We start from the raw sequence: 23761 nt of genomic DNA, 5'->3' as shown, positions 1-23761 counted from the left end.
AGGAACTCTACGGGACGGACCGCCGCAATGACCGCCCGCAGGGTTTCAATGCGGAAGTGGGGGATCTTGAGGGCCCGGTTGACCCTCTTGAGGTCCAGGATGGGGCGGAAGGACCCGTCCTTTTTGGGCACGGTGAAGTAAATAGAATACTGGCCGGTGCCACGCTCCCTCTCCGGGACTGGGACCACCGCCCCCAGATCCAGAAGCTTGGAGAGTCTGGACCATCTCGTCCCTCTTGGCCCGTCCGCAAGGCGAAAAAAGAAAGAGATCAGGCAGTTCCCTGACGAGCTCGAAAGTGTACCCATCTTTGATGATGTCGAGGACCTACTGATCCGACGTGATCTTGACCCATTCCTCGAAGAACAGGGAGAGGCGGCCGCCGAGGTAAAGGACCGAGGAATGGGTCAGCTGAACTTCATTGTGTGGCAGGTTTGGTGGTGGCACGCATGGGCTGGCCCTCGCGAAAGGGCCGCCTGCCACGAAAGGACTGCGACCAGGACTGAGCACGAGCAGACCCCCTTGCAGAACAGCCCCCGAGAAGCAAAGCGACGCTGGTCCCTGAAGCGAGAGCAGGAGGATGCGAAGTATCGGGAAGACTTAGGGCAGTCCTCTGGAAGCTTATGGACCTTGTTGTCAGCCAAGGAGTCCATAAGCTTCTCGAGATCCTCGCCAAAGATCATCTTACCTTTGAAGGGCAGCGTGCCCAGCAGAGTCTTCGAGGACTGATCAACCGACCAGTGGCGTAGCCAAAGGAGCCTCCGACTGCCGAAACCATCGCCTTCGCCTGCACACGGACCAGATCGTAGAGGGTGTCCGATACGTAGGCGGTTACCGCCTCCAGACGTTCGGCTTGTTCTGCCTCACCTGGCGGAAGATCCCGGGCGCAGAGTAACTGTTGAACCCACTGAAGGCCCGCCCGCATCATGAGGCTGCTACAGCAAGACGCTCGGACCCCGAGGGCCAGAACGTCGAAGATGTGCTTCAGGTGAGCCTCCAACTTACGATCTTGTGGAACCTTCCACCGGGATCGTGGTGTGCTTGGCCACTGCAGAGACATAGGAATCTACCGAGGGATATCGCAGCAGCTCCAAGCCCTCTTCCGGGAGGGGATAGAGCTTATCCATCGCACGCCCCACTCGGAGCGAACCCTCAGGAGCCTCCCATTCCCGAAGGATAAGGAGCTTGAGCATGGGGTGGAAGGGAAAGGCCGAGGCCAGAGCCCGGAGCCCCCCCAGAAACCGGGTTCATATCCTTAGGGAGCGAGGCCATGAGATTATCCACGGATGGACTTTCCAGACCCAGCTCCTGCAACACAAAGGGAAGGAGGGGCTCTAATTCCTCCTTACGAAAAAGACGAAGGGCTCTGGGGTCATCCCCCTCTAAGGGGGGGGCATCCGCTGAATCCGAGGAAGCAGCGGGGTCCGAGGACCCGGGAGACACCGGGGGGGAGGAGGGGGGCACCCCCGGGACCACCCGCACCCGAACTGGTCCCTGGGGCTCCGCAGCCTGTCCAGCGGTCAATGGCACTGAGCGAGGGATTTTTGGTGGGGGGGGCTTTCGTCCTGCTTATGCAAGCTAGCTAAGTAAGATTTGTGCATGAGGAGGACGAAATCCGCTGAAAAAGGGACCCTGGATTTTGCCGGGGGGGAGGGGGGCGAGGGAAGATCAGGACGCCCCTCCTGGGAACCCGCGGGGGCCAAATCGGGGGTAAAATAAAAAACATCTGGCCCCCAGCCCCAGGGAGCACTGAAATTGGCCCCGATGAAAAATCCAAGATGGCGGCCGTTCCCGGGCTCTGCCGACCCGGGAAAGGCCTGGCCATGCCGGGAGGAGTGGAGCCTCGGGCTAAATTTGCTTGTCCTGCCAAGGAGGGACCTTCCCCACCCGGCAGGCAAGCATTGCAGAGGCCCTGATGCGAAAAACGCGAAGAAGGCAGCCCACCAGAAAGGCAGGCTGCCTACCGGGACATAGCTAAGCCGCGGCTGAAGAAAAAAGAGCTGAAAAAAAGCCTGATTGACAGCCTGCACAGCAGGAGAGAGCAGGAGGGAAACCTGCTGCCTTCTGCTTGTCTGGCTGCCGGTTCTAGGCCTACTCTGACCAGAAAAAAAGGAAAAAAGCTGGTCAACTGCTGCCAATAAGTTAGAGGTAGGTGAGTACCTGCAACTTATTTAAAGTTTGAAACTAATGGGTTTTTTTTTGTTTTTTTTACTGAGCGCAGCAGCGGGTTCAAAACCCTCTCGGCAGCCAGATGGGGTGGGGAACGAGGCCCAGAGAGCGTCGGTCCCCACACCTGGAAGCGTCCACGGACTCAGGCTATGCAGGGAACCCCCTCCTGCAAAAGGGGCAAAGCCCCCCTGAGCCGGGCAAGAGCTGGGAGACGGCACCATCTCCCACACAGAAACAGGAAAAATCACTAAAAAGAAGGCAAAATTCCCTTCTATTTTTTTTTTGACAAGAAATACTTGCTTGAGTCTAGCAAAAGAAAAAAGAAAAAGGCTGACTAGCCTACAGCAGAGAACAGAAGGGGAGATGCTGCACCTGCTGGAGACAGACGAATACTGAAGGGTTAGAGCAGGGGTGGGCAATTAATTTTCCCATGGGGCCGCATGAGAAATTGGGATGGTTTTAGAGGGCCGGACTAATATAATTAACTCAGTTCTCAATAGCCCTACTTATGAAAAGACAGCAGTTTACCACCAATGCATGTCCTCTGAGAAAACACAACAAATAAGACCGATACAAACGCTTACATGCTAGCAAAATATCTCATCTCGGTAACAGACACAGAACCGACCTAACATACTCCCAGGATCTGTAGTAATGCACATAAACTAATCCGCACACAGTTACACCTGTATTATGGAATACACTCAAACAGGAGCAACCCTATCTATGAAAAGGCAACACTACAAATATTAAATCAGGCCCTAAAAACCAATACACCTCTTATTAGGAAACAGAATAGCAAGCAGCTATAGATCCCCACACAGAAATAATTGTAAAACTATACTAATAAGCAGAATAAATGTTTCAAAACAGCTATGAACAGAATAACATCCAACAATTAAAAACTCATAAAAACTATTAAACATTCTCCAAACACCAATAAAATATTTCAAAAAAGCAGACATCACACAATTAAAATGGCAGTCAAGAAAAATAAACTTAAAGCCATCTTTACTTACCCCCTCCAGCAGCTCTCCTACTCCCCTTCCCTGCAGGCCGTGGCACACACCAGAAGCAGCAGTAGAAGCTAAGCTCTATACTTATGGTCCTCTTACTTAGTACCCATGTCTCTCACACACACACCATACCAGTCATGCCCCCATGACCAGTTTCTGTCTCTCACACACCAATCATCTCCCAAACAGTCTTTGGCACACACACCAGTCACCTTCCTGAACAGTTTCTCTCATGCCATACACACACACACACAGGCTTCCCACTCCCGTGTTCTTCTTACATATATGGGCTTCTCACTCTCATAATCACTTTCTCTGTCTCTCTCTCTCTCACCCACACACCCACACACTCACTCACCAGTCTCTCACTCCCATGCTTGTTCTCTCCACATGCACAGGCTTCTCATTCCCATAATCACTTTCTTTCTCTCTCACACACACACACACACACACTCACCAGTCTCTCACTCCCATGTTCTCTTTCAGATATACAGGCTTCTCCCTCCCATGATGTGTCTCACACACACCCAGGTTTCTCACTCCCATGCTCACTCTTCACATGCACAGGCTTCTCATTCCCATAATCACTTTATTTCTCTCTCTCTCTCACACACACACACCAGTCACCTGATCTCACTCATGCATACACACACACACACAGGCTTCCCACTCCCAAGTTCTCTTTCAGATATACAGGCTTCTCCCTCCCATGCTGTCTCACACACACCCAGGTTTCTCACTCTCATGCTCACTCTCTTCACATGCACAGGCTTCTCATTCCCATAATCACTTTCTCTCTGTTACACACACACCAGTCTCTCTCTCATTTCCATGCTCGCTCTCCACTGCACAGGCTTCTCATTCCCTGAATCACGTTCTCTCACATTCACACACACCAGTCTCTTTCTCTCACACACACAGTCACCTTACCAACCAGTCTCTCGCTCTCATGCATGCACACACACACACACAGGCTTCCCACTCCCATGCTGTCTCACACACACCCAGGTTTCTCACTCTCATGCTCACTCTCTTCACATGCACAGGCTTCTCATTCCCATAATCACTTTCTCTCTGTTACACACACACCAGTCTCTCTCATTTCCATGCTCACTCTCCACGTGCACAGGCTTCTCATTCCCTGAATCACGTTCTCTCACATTCACACACACCAGTCTTTTTCTATCACACACACCGTCACCTTACCAAGCAGTCTCTCTCTCTCATGCATGCACACTCACCCAGGTTTCTCACTCCCACAACACCAGGCTTCTTACGCTCATGCTTTCCCACATACCCAGACTTCTCACTTCCATGCTTTTTCTCTCTCACACACACACACATCAGTCACCTCCCTGACTAATGTCTCACACTCTCACATACACATCAGTCATCTCCCTGAGCAATCACTTTCATTGTCTCTCACATACACACACACACATCAGCTATCTGACCAGTCAATCACACACAGGCTGGCTGGCTGCTTCTCTCTCTTTCTCACTTCCTCTCCCCCCCACCGGAGCACAAATGGGAGCTGCAGCAGCCCCCGAAGGCCAAGAAAGAAGAATCCCATCGGCTGCGGGAGGCTCATGCTGCTGACTCCTTTCTCGATTACTGGCTGCTTCAATTGCTCGGGGACCGACACTGCAGCCGACGCGGCACGGCTCTTTCTCCTTCCCGCGCACCGCTCCGTGTATCACTTCCTGTTCCGGGTCACGGGAGGGGGGGTGCAGGCGCGGGAAGAAGAAAAGGCCAGCCGCGGGTACCACAGCTTCTAACACTGCTGCCGTTCCCACTGGGCTTGAACGTGCTGACAGCCCAGCGGCAACGACAGCGGGAGAGACCAGGAGCGCGCGCCGCGGACCGGCAAAAAACTCCCGCGGACCGGTGGTTGGGGACCCCTGAAAAAGACCACGAAAGGCGGAACTGGTAGGTAGGTAGGAAAGAAACTCGAGCGAAGACACGCTGCCCGATTGGCCGGTGCTGGGCAAGGCTTGCCCAGCACCGGCCAATCGGGCAGCGTGTCTTCGCTCGAGTCACTCCCTCCCCCCCCCCACCGAACGCTGTAAAAAAAACAGTTTATTCTCCGGCCAATCGGGGAGCGAGGGAGCGGAGAATGAGGCACGCTGCCTTCCCTTGCAGAGGGAAGGCAGCGTGCCTCATTCTCCGTCTGCTCTCAGCAGTGGGCGGGCCGGTCACAGACCGTAGGCGGGCCGGATTCAGCCCGCGGGCCGCCCCTTGCCCAGGTCTGGGTTAGAGGATAGGCTCTGTCCTGATATAGGGCACCCTTCAAGTTTTAGTCTGTCTCCACCTGCTGGAAAGGAGGCTCAACCCACTGTCTGGACTGATCCGGGTACATACTGGAAAGAAATTTTGCACTGAAATACATATGAATTGTTTGTAAGGAATATATAAGTTACTGATAATATGTTCATTATATTGTATTTGTCTCCTTGAGTTGATAGTTTCTTTTTTCATGCTTAGCATATGCCAGATATTACACTTGTCACAGTATTTACAACAGGAGTCATCATTTCATATACTGTAAAATACTGCTCAAGACATGGCTGCTTTAAGACCCTACAGTAATGTTCTAAAAAGAATTGGGAATTTAATACTTTTTAATACCATTTTTGTGTTCCATAGTGCTTGAATTAATTTTCAAGGCATTTAGTGTAAAATTGCAAGATATGGCCCTGGCTCCATCCCATAACATTTAAGAATGTTCTAGTTTCTAATTGTGCAGAATGTATATTTTGAAAAAATGTTTCATATTTTATGCAACATATTTTCCAGCTTAGACTCTACAGAACACAACTACCATTAACTATTCTACTGATTTCATAAAGTGAATGTTTGTCATATTGACCCTGGGAAAAAGATGCATATGCTTAGAACCACAAGGTCCGTCATATTTATGGCCCTCAGGAAACAGTTTATTGAAAATCACACTCACAGTTATAGTCGTGCAAGTACTTTTAACTAATATAAATCAGCACGTAAGTAATACAAACGGTTCAGTTGATTTTTCCGTAATTGACTGAAAATGAATCTCACTGCTTCAAGACGTTCGGTATACAGGACGAGCTTCCAAAAACGAATTAAGACGCTATAAAACAAACTATCTAGCTCCCCATATTTGTTTAAGTGCATTAAAAAAAAAAAAGACTAAAAATAAATAGCTCATTCACGTGTGTGTGTGTTTGTTTTTTGTAAACTGAGACATCATGAGACGATATTTTTAATACAACACCAGCATAACGTTTCGTTGGAACGTAGGGTAACGTTGTTATTACGTTTTTCGGAGGGTATGTGAAAACAGAAGTTGGAAAAAACCGTCCTCTAACATTTGATAAAACGAACAATGGCAACCAGGGTCGCTAGCCCGAGAACAATTTGGAAAAAACGACTGCTTAAAGAAAGAAGGCAGCCCGCCCGTTGTCAGGATCCACGACGCCGTGCCACACAACAAGCTCTAAGCCCTAGAGACGAACCTTCGTTCCACTTTAAAGTTCTTCCCCGCAACCTCCGGTTGGCCCGACATTCCACCAATTGAAAGAGCTCGCAAGCCCCAAGCCCCGCCTCTGCTTTCTTTTAACGACTCTGTCCCCCGTTGCTATTGCATTCCTGCCGCCGGGGGCGCACGCCCCTGGAACAGCTGCTGGTCCTAGGCCGAGCTTGTGAGGTGGTTGCGGCGCACGCTGTCCGCATCTGCTACTGCTTCTCCCCTCCCCCTCCGGCTCCCTATACATGTGAGTGGGAGGTTAAAGCCCGATGATGGGGGAGGGGGAGAGCGATGGCTCTGAGGAAGGGACGATCTGCAGGGAGGGGGCGGTAATTACTCCTCCTGCAGATGACCAATGAAATGTATAATTATTAGGAGTGACAGTTCTGATTTATAGACGCCGAGGGGGCGCAGAGCCAATCCTGCTTCTGCAGGGCCGGGGCCGCCCCGGGTGCCTGGATGTCACTTTGCTCCTCTCTTCCCGCTCCAGATCTCTGCTGCAGCCGCTAATTATCAATCCGGAGAACATACTTCTTAAAGGGACAGCGCGCTTGCTCATCCGTCTCCTTTCTACTGTCGTGCGTACGGAGCAGTAAATGCATTTAAGAAAGGCGAAGCATGGAGAAAATACTCTGAAATGCATATTTAAGTGACCCTGCTGCCAAAGAAGGCACTGGTGAATTGCCTCATGCGGGAAAGTACAGTTATTTCATAAACCCAAGTATCTAACACAGTATTACTTGTTTGCTGGACTTTGGAGTAATACAAATAATCTTAATTTTATTTCATCAAACACATTTGCCAGTAAATTATGGTACTTTGTTTTTAAAAATGAAGAAAATAATTAAAAGAAAGCAAGTGCCAAAGTATTTTAATAAGTGATATAAGGTTTCCACACTCAGTCTTAAATGATTATTCCTTTCTCTATACAATCAATAGTTTCTTGAGAATAACCATTTTGGTCATCCTGATCATGTACTTTGGGTTCTGAAGCCAAATGCTGGTCCAATTGCAATTCAAGTCCCCAGGTGCAGAAGAGAATTTTTTGCTCACTCTCTTTTAGAGGAAAACACCCCATTATTTGATTAAAAAAAATCAGGACATTTTCACTGTTATTACAGTATATTTTTAGGGGAATTTTCAAAGGCATTTCTGCAAGTAAATCAGTGCTTTACCAACAAAATGGCTTGCTATAAAATTGATCACCTGATATATGGGTAAACATGCACATACAGGATATACAAGGATAAGTTTACCCACACTGAGCACAGGTGTTCCCGTGGTGGAATTTGGGGAAGGGATTATATTTTTAAGAGTGTGCATGTGAAATTTTATGAAAACTTTCAGCACAAATAATAGCAAGTGTAATTGTAAGTTGTTTTTTGTGGCATATACTTGTCAAAGCAAACTTGCACACATAAGTTCAGTTTGAAAATTGGTGTAACTTATGTGCATTTTTTGCCATCCAATTTATGTGGGTTGTTACATTTCACTCAAAAGAAGGTAATTTTCAAAGGTATTTCAAAGGTATTACCCACAGAAAAGGCCTTTTACAAAATTGTCCAACTGAAACACAAGCAAACCTATATCTTCTAGTACTCTCACCCTTCCCTCTCTCACACCCTCTCCCTGCTCTCTCACCCTCCCCTCCCTGCAGATCATACCTGCACCTTCCTCAGAACCATCGCTCTCTCCCTCCCCCATCATCGGCTATAACCACCCACTCACATACGGGTCGATACAGTAAGGACGCGTTAGAAAGAGTGCGGCAGTGCCGGGCGCACCCTCGTTTGCCCCACGCACTGTTCTGATCACATACCGCTCGATACTCTATTGAAATGGCATGCAAATGCAAGCCGCGTCTGCGAAGCGTTAGGGGAAGCGTTAGGCCCGCACAACCGATTTTACTGTATAGGCGCTTTATACAGCGCCTATACAGTATCCTGGGTGCGCTGGTACCTGTCATTTCAAATGACATTTGAAATGACAGGCACCAGGAAGTGGATCCCAACTTTAACCCATGAAAACCTAAAAACCTAAAATCCCCTCCTCCCGAAACGGCTCGACATGTGCCAACTTACCTTTTGTTGTTTTTCAGCCCTTTCAGCCTTCTCTGCCGTCCTCTCTGCCGTCCTCCGGAGGGGGGGCAGCCGGCGGCGAAATCGGCTTGCAGCGGTGCCCTCCCCCCGGTCCCGGTTCTCCTGGCTCTCGATGATGTTCTAGCAGGTACTCCAGCTCGACCTCTGGCTGACAGCTACCCTCTCCCCCTCCCCCAAGACTGCTGAGTTACGGCCTTGAAACCGAAGCAAAGCATACTTTCCTGGGCTTGAGTGCCGCCACGCCCGCCCGTCCCTGTGCTTTCATTGGCTTGAGCGTCCAATTTGACGGGCGCTCAAGCCAATGAAAGCACAGGGACGGCCGTGACGTGACAGACTACGGGTTCCTTCCGTAGCCCAGGCCGGTGCCAGCCAAAGAAAGGGAAAGGAGACCATGGCCCACAACTGAACCCCAGATAGGCGGCAGCAGGAAATAAAAGGAGACAGCGGGCTGCCTCCAGCGCTCACGTCACCAGCGGCCAAGAAATTAAAAGAAAAGCGCGGGTGCAGGCAAGGGGAAAAAAAAAGACGTCACGCCCGCCCGTCCCTGTGCTTTCATTGGCTTGAGCGTCCAAATTGACGGGCGCTCAAGCCAATGAAAGCACAGGAACGGGTGGGCATGACGTCACGACATCACGCCCGCCCGACCCTGTGCTTTCATTGGCATGAGCGTCCAAATTGACGGGCGCTCAAGCCAATGAAAGCACAGGGACGGGCGGGCGTGACGTCACGGCCGTCCCTGTGCTTTCATTGGCTTGAGCGCCCGTCAATTTGGACGCTCAAGCCCATGAAAGTTCGCTTCCAAGGCCGTAACTCAGCAGTCTTTTTTTGGGGGGGTAGCTGTCAGCCAGAAGTCGAGCTGGAGTACCTGCGGGAACATCGTCGAGAGCCAGGAGAACCGGGACCGAGGGGGCCGCTGCAAGCTGCTTTCGCCGCTGGCTGCCCCCTCCAGAGGACAGCAGAGAAGGCTGAAGGGGCTGAAAGCAACAAAAAGTAAGTTGATAACATGTCGAGTAGCTTCGGGACGAGGGGATTTTAGGTTTTTAGGTTTCTTTTTGAGGGAAAGTTTGCTGTCTACCCTTACCCCTGCCTCTAACGCAGGGGTAGGGGTAGGCGGTAAATGAGCAGGTTAAACGTGCGGCTAAACTCCAGGTTAAAAAGGTGATAGTCGGGGCGCGCGTTACTGTATGGGAGGGAATAGCTAATTCGATGGTTTACATCTAATATACATGCCGCGTGCGAAGGGGTTACCCGGTGACTTAAAGAGGCGGTAAGAGTAGGTTAAAGGGGATAGTGTATCGCAGGAAGGGCTAACGTGGCCGGAAAGTGAGTAAAAAGCGGGTTAGGAGCGGGGTAACCACGGCCCCACTTTACTGTATCGGCCTGATATAGGGAGGGGAGAAGCAGTAGCAGACAGGGGCGGATTGAGGGAAAATAGTGGCCCAGGGGATTTTTCTCCATACTGGCCCATGGGTACCCAATTACATATACAATATAATTTACATATATAATTTACATATATATGTACACACCCCTATATTTCGGCATGGTCCTCCCGTGTCAACACAGTACTATTTGCCAACACTCAAAGAATAACAACCCCACCTATGAAAAAGAATATCACAAATATTACACCAGAATGTAAAATATCAATACACCTCCTATCAGGAAAACAGAACAGGCCAAGCTACTACACAGATCCCTACAGAGAAACCACATGCTAAAAGAATGCTTCCTCTCAGTCTTTGCATGCAGAACACAAACTCTCACCAAATACAGAATACAAAATGAAGGAGCACAAATGACAAAAACTGAAATGGAAACTCCAAGAAGCCAGACTCCGTGTATTAACAATAGAAAAATAGAACCACCATTCCTTATAAAACAAATAAAATCAAGAAACAAAGCATCGGTTATAATAGTAAAACCATAATAAAATAATATTTTAAAACTACTGATAAATAGGATTTCTATTAATTAAAATCATATACATTTTTTACAATATCCCAAACACTAATAAAATATTTCAAAACAGCACATATATCAAATAACATTCAATAATTAAAACTAATAAGGATTTTAAAAAGCCCCTGCTGTCCCCTTCTGTGGGAGCTCTTGATTTCTAGTCACCCTGATATTGTCAAGGATTAGGAGGTTATCCTCTCTCACACACATACTCACATGTACATTCTCTCTCACACATACACTGTCACATACATACAGATTCATGCTCTTATATCCACCATAACCTCTCACTCTCACTGACAAGCTCTAAGACACTCTCTCCCCCTCCACACACACACACCCCCACACACAAACTCTTACTCCCTTGGATTTTCTCACACACACTCATGCTCTCACACTCACTGACTCACACACACAAACACACACACACCCCCAGGCAGGCTCCCATTCATTTTCTCACACTCCCTCCCCATCCCCCAGGCATGCACACATTCATTCTCACACACACAGACTCCCAGGCAGGCACCCATGCATTCACACACATACACTCCCAGGCAGAGTCCCATTCATACACATGCACACAGTAAAGGCAGATCCCCCTCTCTTTCTTTTGCCAGCAACCTCAGAACCTCTCTCATTCCTCTGCTGCCACTGTCACTGCTGCCACATGGCTATTGGGGAGGCGCCGATTGCTGCTACTGACACTGAAGCCCATCCTGCTGCCTCCTCTGTGCAGGGCCCGTGGGCTTCCACTTTCTCCATGCTGATCTCGTACATTGTGAGATCCGCATAGAGAAAGTGCTATTCTTGCACATTTCCAAAGATTGCATGTGCCAATCACTAAAAAGTAATTAATTTTTTTATTTTACCTTTGCTGGCTGATCTTAGTTTTCTAATCGGTTGGTCACAGGCTTTTTTTTTCCACCTTCCCTTTCTTATTTTTTTTCCAATTCCTTGTATATTATCTTTTTTTCTCTCCATCTTCTTCCCTCAAACACACAGTCAGGTTCTCATTCTCACATGTATTTCTCTCACACACACACAGGCTCTCACTGTCACATGCTCTCTCTCATACAATCATCATACACACAGTCTCTCACTCCCACATGCTGTCTTGCTCAAGCACAAGCTCTCACTGTCACATGCTCTCTCTCATACAATCATTCATACACACAGTCTCTCACTCCCACATGCTGTCTTGCTCAAGCACAAGCTCTAACTGTCACATGCTCTCTCTCATACAATCATTCATACACACAGGCTCTCACTGTCACATGCTGTCTCTCTCACACACACAGAGGCTCTCACATGCTGTCTCTCTCACATACACACACACAGGCTTTCTCTCACTCCCACATGCTGTCTTGCTCAAGCACAGGCTCTCCCTGTCACATGCTGTCTCTCTCACAAACATAGAGGCTCTTACATGCTGTCTCTGCAAACATTCAGGTCCTCTCTCCCACACACAGTCTCTCAACTTATCTCAATCACGCACACATACACACTACAGACCCTCAGCCTCTCTCTCACCTCTGGGCCTCCTCTTCGCAGGTCGCCGCAGGATGGGCTCTGCAGTGGCCCTGCTACTGGGCCTCTGTCTCTTCTCTGGCCGCAGCAGCCCTGCTACTGAGCCTCTTCCTCTTCTCAGGCCGCAGCAGCCCTGCTACCGGGCCTCTTCCTCTTCTCGGGCCGCAGCGGCCCTGCTACCGGGCCTCTTCCTCTTCTCGGGCCGCAGCAGCTCTGCTACTGAGCCTCTTCCTCTTCTCAGGCCGCAGCAGCCCTGCTACCGGGCCTCTTCCTCTTCTCGGGCCGCAGCGGCCCTGCTACCGGGCCTCTTCCTCTTCTTGGGCCGCAGCGACCCTGCTACTGGGCCTCTTCCTCTTCTCCGGGCGCTGAGATGATTCGTGCCGGCCCGTAAGCGCAAGTGCTGCTCCTTTTCTACACGCGCTGATGCTTCTCTTTCCTGCCCATGCGGCTCCAGCAAAGTTTACTTCCGGGACCGCGCGGGCAGGAAGGAGGAGAGCATCAGCGTGTTTAAACGCAATCTTTTTCTTCGGGCCGTGGTGACGTGAGCTCCACCACGGCCCTGCCGATCTGCCTGCTACATGCGTGTCACTGCGGCCGCATGAGCCTCCCTGCGCCCGGGGGCATTGGCTCCCCTCGGGATACCACTGCTCGTGGCGCCCCCTAATACTTTGGCTGGAAACTATAATTTAAGAAAAAAAAAAAATCACGTGACAGGAGTGACCGGCCCACCGGGGGAAGCCCGATCCCCCGATAGGTCAATCCGCCCCTGGTAGCAGATGCGGACAGCGTGCGCCTCAGCCACCTCACAAGGCTTGACCTAGGACCAGCAGCTGTTCCCGGGTCGTGCGCCCCGGCGGCAGTAGCACAGAATTCTCCTGCTGCGCAGAATTGCCATTTTCTACGCAGAAAATGGCAGAAAAGACCCTGGCATGCCGCGAACGGAGCGCGCAAAGATGATGGACCACGTGTGTTGCGGGATGTGCTCCACTCGTGGCAAAGATGAAGTCCCTGGTGCGCCGTTTGCGGCGAAGATGAAAGGCCCCCATTTGCCGCGAACGGAGTGTGCTCCGCTCGCGGCGAAGATGAAGGCCCCGGTGACAGTGAATGTGTGTCTGTTAGAGGAGAGGGAGAGGGGTGTGAGAAAGGGAGGGGGTGTGAGAGGGGGAGTGGACAGGGTGTGGGGGAGGGGAGGGAGGAGAGGGGAGGGTGAGAGAGCAGGGAGGGGAGGGTGAGAGAGAGCAGTGGAGTGAGAGCGGGGGTTTAGCAGGAGGGTGAGAGAAAGCGTGGGGGGGGGGGGGGTGCTTGAGTGTGGGTGCCAGAGAGAGGGAGCCTATATGAGGAGATTGTGAAGGAGTGTGTATGTGTATGAGAGATTGGAACTCGTGTGTATGAAAAAGGGATCGTGTATATGTTAGTCCTGAGTAATTTTGCGCTACTGAGGAGCGGAGAATTTGTGCAGAATTACCCCCCACCCCCGCGCAGAATTGCCATTTTCTGCATAGAATTGCCAAATTCTGTGCAGAAAATAGCAGAAAGACCCCAGCATGCCGCGAATGGAGCGTGCTAAGACGAAGGCCCGCGTGTGCTGCGGGACGCACTCTGCTCTCTGCGAAGATGAAGGCCCAGGTGCGCCGTTTGTGGCGAAAATGGAAGGCCCCCTGTGCCGCGAATGGAGTGTGCTGTGCTCGCTGCGAAGATAAAGGCCCCGGTGAGAGAGTATGTGTGTGTGTGTGTGTGTGTGTGTGTGTGAGGAGAGGGAGAGGGGTGTGAGAGGAGAGAGAGAGGGTGTGTGGGAGGTAAGGGGGGGATGCTTGAGTGTGGGTTTCAGAGAGAGGGAGCCTATATGAGGAGATTGTGAACGAGTGTGTATTTGTGTGAGAAATTGGGAGCTCGTGTGCATGAAAAAGGGATCGTGTATATGTGAGGGTGCTAGCCTGTGTGAAGGGATTGTGTATGTGTGAGACAGAACCTGTGTGAAGGGGTGCGTGAGAGAGACGTAGGTAGCCTGAGTGAGGATGTATGTGTGAGAGGGAAAGGGAGCTTGTGTGGGTGTGTAATCAAGAGAGAGGGCCCTGTATGAGGGGATGTGTGTGTGTACTAGAGAGAGGGAGCATGTGTGTGAGAGAGGGAGGGACAGAGGGAGCCTGTGTGAGGGGCAGTCCTGAGAACGGGGTCAAACTCTGGGAGTGGTGATTGAGTGGAAGGGGTTGAGCCTAGAGGTGGAGGGAAGAGATACTGGCAGGTGGAGGAGGGGCCTGAGAGGGCAAAGTGGCCAGGGGAGTAGGGAGAGCGAGTGGAAGGGACACTCTTACAGTGAATTTCTAGGGAAATTCTGCTCAAAATATTTAAAATTCTGCATCTTTAAGTAATAACTTTTTTCTGTATTAATTTAAAATGTAATTATTTAAAGACTGTCATGTAAATTGTGTTTGCAGAATTTTGAAGAATTTTAAGTTTATGTGCGCAGAATTTTAAATTGTTTTGCGCAGAATTCCCCCAGGAGTAATGTGCATGTCCCAAACTGAGCAGAAGCATTCTCGGGAAGGGGCTTGTATTTATTATGTGCTTACATAATTTTGAAAATGCAAAAGTATGTAAATATTCCTTGAAAAAAAAATCTGTGTACAAATTAGCAGGTGTAATTTTGCACTGGTGGTTTTGATAGGAGAATTTACAAAAGAAACACGCACATGCTTATTCACTTTGAAATTGGTGTAAAATATCCATACCTTTGATTTAAAAAATCATGCGAGCTGTTACAAAATCTAACTCTAGATTTAAAAAAATCCTTCCTTTTCTATCACTAATTATGTTTTTTTTAAACATCTTTATGCTGTTCACCTTCTTAAAATGGTACACTTGAGTTCCATGTTGCATGGCTTCCACTCATATCTGCTCAGTTTCCCAGACAGGATGCTCTTTCTACCCTCAAATAGTTTCTGCTCAGTGAATATGGGCTCTTCCATTTAAGTGGTGTCCCAGCTCCCACCCTCTCTGCCCTGAGATGACATCAGTAGGTCAATCTGATCATGAACTGAAGAATCCATTTTTTTCCATGAGCAGAAATTGAGAGGGTTAAGAAGTGAATCTGATAAGAAAAACAAGCAAATACAATTTGGAAGTCTCCAAACTAGGGACAGTTATGGAAACACAGGCTTCTCCTTTGGATTTTCTCAGCTAGAGATAGGACAAGAAGTAAGAAGCTTACATTAGATTTTCAGTGTAGACATTAGGAAGGACTCATAATGGTATTAAGTACTGGGTCAAGCTACCAAGGAGTTTGTGGGTCTCTGTCATTGGAGGTTTTAAGGAGCAGATTAGACAAGCATCTGCCTGGTTTATTCTAGCATTTGCAAAATCTATGTGGATCTGTTGCTATAATTAATCCTTAGTCACACAGGAAGTTTCTGTGCAGTCAGAGGGTTATGGGAAGATAAACCTGTCCCACAGTCAGAGAAGCAGCAGGGACAGACTGATCTGGCAGCAGGAAAAGTGTAACTAAACAAATAATTGTTTTGTTAAACTACATGTTGTGAAGTTTCCTCTGTCTATTGTGATAAAGTGGTGTGGTTGCTGTGTTAGTCCACATGGATATATATAAAGAAAGGTCAACAGAAAAGCTGTAGGTGATATCTTTTTTTTGGACCGACTTAATACATTTCTGCTGAGCTTTTTAAATGGAGGGAGTGTAGGTTTTGGAAGCTAATCAGAAAAGTATTCTTAGTTCAATAAAAAGGCATCACCTACAACTTTTTTGTGGACCTTTAGTTCTTTGTGTCTGCTGGCAAAGAGATAAATAAGTAAGGCCCCCCAGGATTCCCACAATTCTGCAGCCATGGCAACTGCACAATTGGGGAATTTCCCCCTCACTGCTAAATCAGAGTAACTGGTCCTTCAGCTGTTTGCCCTTTCCTCTGCTGCCAGCTGCTGCTCTCAGTGCCTTCTTTGCTGCCATTCTGGGTTCTCTGATTGTGCCGCTATTCCCATTGCTGCTGCGGCTACCCATTGCCAGCTTCTGGCAGCACTGCTCAGTTGACTGTCACTGTGCAGTTTGACACAATTTTTTTTTCCCAGTACAGAAAATACTCTTGGCATTATGCAATGCAGAGCCCCACAGCACCAGCAGGGTGAAAAGAGTAGTGAGGAGGAACCGATATGCATGGAGGGTGGGGGAAGAGAGGAGAAGATGTATGGAAGAGCGAGGGGAAAGAAGAAGGGACAGTGGAGAAAGGGGGAAGACAGAAAAGGAGAATAGAGGAGCTAGGAGGGGAGAAAGAGGGCATTGAGAAGAAGAGGGAGCAGTCATATTTTTGTGCATACTAAGCAATATAAAAGATACACTAATTAATACAAATATGCCACAGAATAAACAAACAAACTATGCAACATAATTTTTTTAACCTTGCTGCAGAATCTACCCATGAGAAAACTGGGGATGTTGGAAATAAGTTGTTATAGATAGTTTCTGTATGATAGATTCCATCTGAAAAAAAGGATGGTAAGGATAACCCTTTGGCCCTAGCTTTCTATGGTTCTGTGATTCATTTTTAGAAATGCCTTGAGTCTGTGTTGAGGCTGATGGCCAAGAATGTGGACCCTTTGCCCGAGGAGGAGTTGGCGCTACCTGAGAGGGCGAACCCCCGCAGGCCCCTACCGTCGGCAGGAGAGGCCGAGCTGACGCAGGAGCAGGCTGGAGCTTCACCAATACCAGCCCCATTCCCCACGGGTTGAGCCTTTGTGTGAGTAGGGCCGGCTGGTCTTAGCTGGGCCCCTGCGAAGATGGTGGATTCACAGATGAAAGGGTCGTCTGAAGTCAGTCCAGGATCAGAAGCCAGCGAGTTGTTGATAGCCAGTCTGAGGTCGAAGCCAGAAGAATCACCGTAAGCCAGTCCGAGGTCGAAGCCAGAAGAATCACTGTAAGCCAGTTCAAAGTTGAAGCCAGAAGATCCGTCCGTCAGGACTAAGGATGGGAGCTGAAGCAGGAACAGGGCTCAGAAGGCAGGAACAAGGCACGCAGCTCAGAAGACTCCACAAGTGAAGCAAACTCGTTGCCAAGTCGTAGGATGTCCAGGGAAGCCTCCTTAAGTATCCGGTGAAGCCTGATGTCAGCTGGGGGCCGGGCCAGGATTTCCTGCCATGGCTCCTTTAAGAGGCGGAGCCTCGATGCGCATGAGCTAGGGAGGGCTCGGGGAGATCGGGGTCGGTGGCGTCCCTGCTCCTCCTGCACTCAGGAAGGCCCGGGGAGTGACGGCAACAGTCTTCCGCCGTGGTGCGGTGCATGGGAGAGGCCCAAGCGACTGAACCGCGGGTGAGTCACTGGGCCTGCGGCCCGTTAGTGTTGCAATCCCCCCTGTTGCTGTGCTACAGGTGGTCTCTTACCTTCCTCCCGGAGGCCGCTTCGAAGCCATGGCCTCTCCTGTGCACCATCCGGGACTTGCTCCAGGGCCTGAGAAGCCTAGCTGTTCCTGTGGCCTGCCTGTGGCTTGCATGCCTCTGTGTTTGGACTTCCTGTTTGGCGACGCCCTTCTCCCAGGGGCCGGCCCGCAGCTCTCTCACCACTTATAGGGCCAGCGGTGGGCGGTCCTGGCAAGCTCCTCCTAGGGAGTTGCCTTCTACCTCCAGTATATAAGGACTTCCTTGTCATTTGCAACTGGCCTTCGGATCGGGCTCTACAGTTGCCTGTAACCTCTCCTGATCCAGGTCTACCATGGTCTTGCCTGTGTTGATGGTGCCTTGTCCTGTTTTGATGTCTGTTCCAGTCCAGGCCTGCGGATTGAGCATTACAGTTGCCTGTAACCTTCTCCTCGATCCAGGTCATCCGTGGTCTTGCCTGTGTTGATGGTGCCTTGTCCTGTTTTGATGTCTGTTCCAGTCCAGGCCTCCGGATCGGGCTCTACAGTTGTCTGTAACCTTGCCGATCCAGGTCTACCGTGGTCTGCCTTGCCTTGATGTCTGTTCCTGACCTTGCCTTGATGTCTGTTCCTGACCTTGCTTTGATGTCTGTTCCTGAAGCTGCCTGATCCTGTTCCTGTTCCAGTTCCGGTTGTTCTGCCCTGTGTCTTCGTCTGGTTCCTGAGCCTTCTGTCCTGTTGGGCCCTGGAGTGGCCAACAGGAGGGATTCGTCCCCCGGGCTCTTGAGCTTCTGTTCCTGCCAGCCGAAGGGGCTTCGGATGTCAGTATCCCAGCATCGGAGTTCCTGCTTGCCTGGACCTTTCCTACGCTCTCCTGTTCCCAGCGTGGTCCGCGACCAGCCTTCCTGGGCTGTGTAGGGCGCATCTGGGACGGGGTGGTCTGCGACTCAGTCCCACGGGTGGGCTGAGTAGGGCGCCCTGATGGACAGTGCCCGTGTCTTCCTTCCTGCCCTCTGCTACGATGTCTCGCTTCAGCCTTGCCCTGATGTCTCCAACGTCTTGCTTCAGCCTGTCTTGGATGTCTGCTTCAGCCCCCGTCTGACGTCTTCTGTGTAAAGGACTCTGTCTGCCCTCGCCTCTGTCCGGCCTGCTGCCCATTGCCGTTCCCAGCGGCAGGTCCGAAAGGGCCGGGAACAGTCGGAGGACCGTTCATCAGTCAACTTCCCAGTGTTGGCTACCATGGGCGTGCAGGTCCGGCTGAGGGTCAGACTCTGTGCCTGCTTCTGTACCCGCCTGGCTCACCATGCCTGCCCAGCTCACCTCCCACGGTGTGGCTGGGGCTCCTCCCTAGCTTTCGCCATGGCCCAAGGGCTCACCCCCAGCTCGAGACGACCGCGCCTGCGCGCGCTCGTAACAGTTAGTGCCGGTGGCGCTAACAGTCTGGGAAAGTCTGGAGTTCTGTAAATGAATGAGTATCTGCAGATATTTACTGCTTGTAATTTTTTCTTATTCTAGAAAAAAAAGATATTTGCCTTTATTTGTATGCAGTATATTGCTGGTATATTTGTTTTGGATAACAGAGGGGGGGCTTCTTGAAAGACCCCTATATACATATCATACAAACACAAAAATTGACAGAAAATAAGGACCAACAGGCCTGTCTAATCTGCCCATTCCTCATGCAACATGACAGAGTCTATCTGATCTCAGACTTTATCCTCACATTGTTGTATTTAAGTATTCTTCCTAGTTTCACAGCTTTCTTAACTTCTGTCACTGCTCTGGTCTCCACCATCTCCACTGGGAGGCTGTTCTATATCACCAACACCCTATCTATGAAAAAGTGTTTCTTTTGTGTGGCAGGTTTCATAATTAGGGTGTTGCGTTGGAGGTGGACCCCTGACCTGGTGCAGGATTGGTATGGCCCTCTGGTCGGACCCAGAGAGCGCCTGCCACCAGGAGGCAGAGCACAGGAGGAGACAGAGGCTAGCTGGACCTTCGCCAATAGCAACTCGAGGTTTCCACAGGTTGTTCCCTTGGATATCCGGGCCGTCTGGTCTTAGGTGGGCCTCTCAGGGTCTCCTAGAGAGGAAGTGCAGGGGAGTGCCCACCACGAACAAGGGTGCGCGGTCAATGTGCAAGCAAGAATGTCCAGAGGTTGCTGGAGGCCAGAATATAGTGTCCGAGTGGATAGTGAGAATCAAGGCCAGAGTATCAGTCCAGAATGGTCAGCTGAAGCAGGGGTCAGTACCTGTAGTCAGTCCGGGAGTAGTCAGGTCAGGCAAAGGTCAAGTTCCAGGCAGTGATCAGATGTGGTCGGTAGACAAGCAGAGGTCGGTTCCAGGTGGCGATCAGATATGGTCAGTGGACAAGCAGAGGTCGGTTCCAGGCAGCGGTCAAACATGGTCAGTGGACAGGCAGAGGTCGGTTCCAGGCAGCAGTCAGATGAGGTCAGGAGCAAGCAAAGGTCAGTAACGTGAGATCAGTCCGAAGGGTACTACCAGGAATGGAGAGATGCTGGAACAGGAGACGCTGGAACAGGAGACACTGGAACAGGCAAACAAACTACACCGGAGTGTATGACCCGATTGCCATGGCGAGGAACAGGAAGCAGGACCTCGCCTTAAGTATTCGGCCTACATGACATCATCGGGAGGTGCCCCTGTGGGTTTTCCCGCTGTTGGCCCTTTAAAGGGCTTCAGGTCGGCCGCACGTGCACCTAGGGGCGGGGCCGAGGATGCCGACGACGCGGAGCCCCAACGGGAGCTCCGCTTTGAGGCCTGCACGGGAGACTGCGAGCGGGGAAGCAGGGGAGGAGGAGGAGTGCCCGGAGCTCGTGGACGGGATAGCGAGGTGAGCAGGGCCAGCCGTGGAGTGGACGCAGCCGGGATGCACAACATGGGGTCCTTTTCTCCATGAGCTTACACTATATTGGCATCCTGCATTGGGAAAATATTTCAGACTGAATTGCTAAAACTATGTCTCAGACCTTCCAAAGGGACTTTAACCACTGCCCAGCACACTAGCTGTCCCTTGCTGCAAAAAGAGAAGTGCCAAAAGAACTGTCTCTATGTTAGACAGGACTTGCTTGCCTTTGCATGAAGCTTATGCCTCTGTAGAACCAGCAGGGAGGAGGAATAGCCTAGTGGTTAGAGCACTGGACTGTGGACCAGGAGACCAAGGTTCAAGTCCCACTATCACTCCTTGTGACCTTGGGCAAGTCACTTTACCCTCCATTGCCTCAGGTACAAAAAAACAGATTGTAAGCCCTCTGGGGATAGAGAAATACCTACAGTACCTGAATGTAAACCGGTGTGATATCTCAATTGAGATGAATGTTGGTATATAAAAAAATAAATAAAAAAAAAAAAATAAATATGGTTAATCAGACAACTTACAGCATAAAGAGACCACCTAACATTGGTGAGCCTATGATAGCTCTCTCAAACCTGTCTTGCGGGACCCCCCAGCCAATCAGGTTTTCAGGATATCTACAATAAATATGCATGAGATAAAAATTATGCTATGGAGACAGTGTATGCAAATGTATCTAATTTATATTCATTGTGGATATCCTGAAAACCCAAGTGGCTGGGGGTCTTCTAGGATAGGTTTGGGAACCACTGATATAGAGAGAGCTGTTATACCTATCATGATGAAAGAGAGAAAAAAAAAGAATGTTTTTGTTTTCTACTGCCCTAGCTTTTCTGGGGAGTTAGTGGCCAAGAGAGAGCTGTGCAGCAACAGAAGAGAAGCATAGCAGCCCATCGAAGCTGGGAATTGATTTTGGAGTTACAACCTGAATACAGACTCACAGTTCTAGGTCTGGAGTTGGAATTGCAGGCCAGGACTTCGTCATGTGCCTAATAAAGAGATAAAGACATTCAGAAGGGGACTTTATCTTAGAGAACAGTTTCTGTTATCAAGCCAGGTGCGGGTGGCAAAGTCCCCATAACAAGGGAACTGAAAGGAACGAGTTTCCTCAATTGATGCCCCAACCCTTTCATCCATATGGGCTTCCGGTTACTATAGAAACCCATGAGAGGGGGGTGGAGCATTGCAGTGCCTTGAGAGTGTGATTCAAGGCTGGAGGCCCTTTGCAATATTTCCTTTGTAAAGAAATGCTGCTACTGCAGGAGCAGGAGAGGAGGGGTGTCATGGCTTAGATGCAGGTCCAGATGGAGGCATGGAAGCAGACAATCCTCTGGCCTGGTACCTATTAAAATTTGGTGCTGGAGGCAGTTGCCTATGTTGCCTGTGCCTAAATACAGGCCAGATCAAGTGCCTTTGGGATAAATACATTTACTCCTTCCTAACTTCAGTCAGTTGATCATTTGATGGCATGGAGTCAATGGAAGACCCTCTACCAGATCAACAAACTTCTTCCACATTAACCTGTTGTTCAGTCTTCTTTCCCCATCATCCCTCTTCTTTTCCCCTGCTTTATTTTACCTCCTTGCCCCATTATTTTCCCCTTTCCTTTCCAGGACATTCTTATCCAGATTTTGTATCCACCCCTCTATGTCATTTGTTCTTTCTCTGGGTTGTTTGCCTTCTTGGGTTCCACGGCTGTGGACTTTTTAAAAGGTTGGGGAAACCGTTTTTATTTCTAGTGTAGCAAACTGCTATAAACCAGGTTCCTGCTGCCATGAGCATATGTATTGGAGCCTTACAATGTGGATTGAGCTATGTCTGGATCTGAGTGATGTGTTTTGGATCTGTGAAAAGGTATGCAACCCTGCAGAGACTGCAAGCCACTGTAGCCAAGATGAAGGAATATAAAAATATATCACAAAAACCCGTGTTTTCTCTCCTGTGAATGACAAATGTTCTGCTAGAACCAGCATCCAGCACTCACAGTGTTAACAAGTTGGGAAAAGGGCTGTACTATTTAGCCTGCCCAGAGAATAGCACTACATTGCCAGTAGAAGAGGAAGCCAAAGGAATGCTGGGAGACCGTTTAAGGTAGAAAAGGTACAATATCCTGTAGATATCCTGAAAACCTGGCCTATTTGTGGTACTTGTGGACTGGAGATCACCATCACTGACCTAGAGCCTTGTCGCCTTGCAATTCTGCTGATTGCTCAGATGCCATGAAGTTCTTCATCATGGAGGTAAAAGTCTGTCAAGTCAACAGAGGCTGTCCTCATTCAAAATGACGATCCAAGGACCCACGAGTCATGCTCTAATCTCCCCAAAGGATTCTCTCCGGCAGAAGAAAATCAGCCCGTGGGTATTTTTTTATGCTCTCCTAAAATCAAAGAATTCCCGAAACCCTCACTGGAACTCACTCAAATCTCCCAGGTGCCCAGATAGTAAAGATATATAGTCGATATTCTCCCCATAAGCCGAAGGTGGGGTTGGGCCAAGGAGGGGGAAACTGTTACATTCAGTCATGGTGGGCTGCTGCAACCGGCTTCATTCACCCCAGGTCGCCAAGACCTCTTCTGTAATGGCAGAATATTGCCAACACTGCATCCTGTGGACCTTCCCTTAGGTGAGCATAAGAACATAAGAACATAAGAAAATGCCATACTGGGTCAGACCAAGGGTCCATCAAGCCCAGCATCCTGCCTCCAACAGTGGCCAATCCAGGCCATAAGAACCCGGCAATTACCCAAAAACTAAGTCTATTCCATGTTACCATTGCTAATGGCAGTGGCTATTCTCTAAGGGGTAGATTTTAAGAGGCGCGCGAACAGCCTACTTTTGCTTGCGCATCAGACTCAAGCAAAAGTACGCTGGATTTTAGTAGATACGCGCGGAGCCGCGCGTATCCACTAAAATCCTGGATCGGCGCGCGCAAGGCTATCGATTTTGTATAGCCTGCGCGCGCCGAGCCGCGCTACCTCCCCCCGTTCCCTCCAAGGCCGCTCCGAAATCGGAGCGGCCTCGGAGGGAACTTTCCTTTGCCCTCCCCTCACCTTACCCTCCCTTCCCCTACCTAACCCACCCACCCGGCCCTGTCTACACCCCCCCCTTACCGTTGTCGGGGGAGTTACGCCTCCCGGAGGGAGACGTAAATCCCCGCGCGCCAGCGGGCCTGCTGCGCGCCGGGCCGCGACCTGGGGGCGGGTACGGAGGGCGCGGCCACGCCCCCGGGCCATAGCCACGCCCCGTACCTGCCCCCAAAAC

This window comes from Rhinatrema bivittatum, chromosome 2 (genome assembly GCF_901001135.1).
Source record: "Rhinatrema bivittatum chromosome 2, aRhiBiv1.1, whole genome shotgun sequence".
In the NCBI taxonomy this organism is placed as follows: domain Eukaryota; kingdom Metazoa; phylum Chordata; class Amphibia; order Gymnophiona; family Rhinatrematidae; genus Rhinatrema; species Rhinatrema bivittatum.
The sequence above is the reverse complement of the archived record's forward strand: the minus strand, read 5'-3'. Positions refer to the sequence as shown.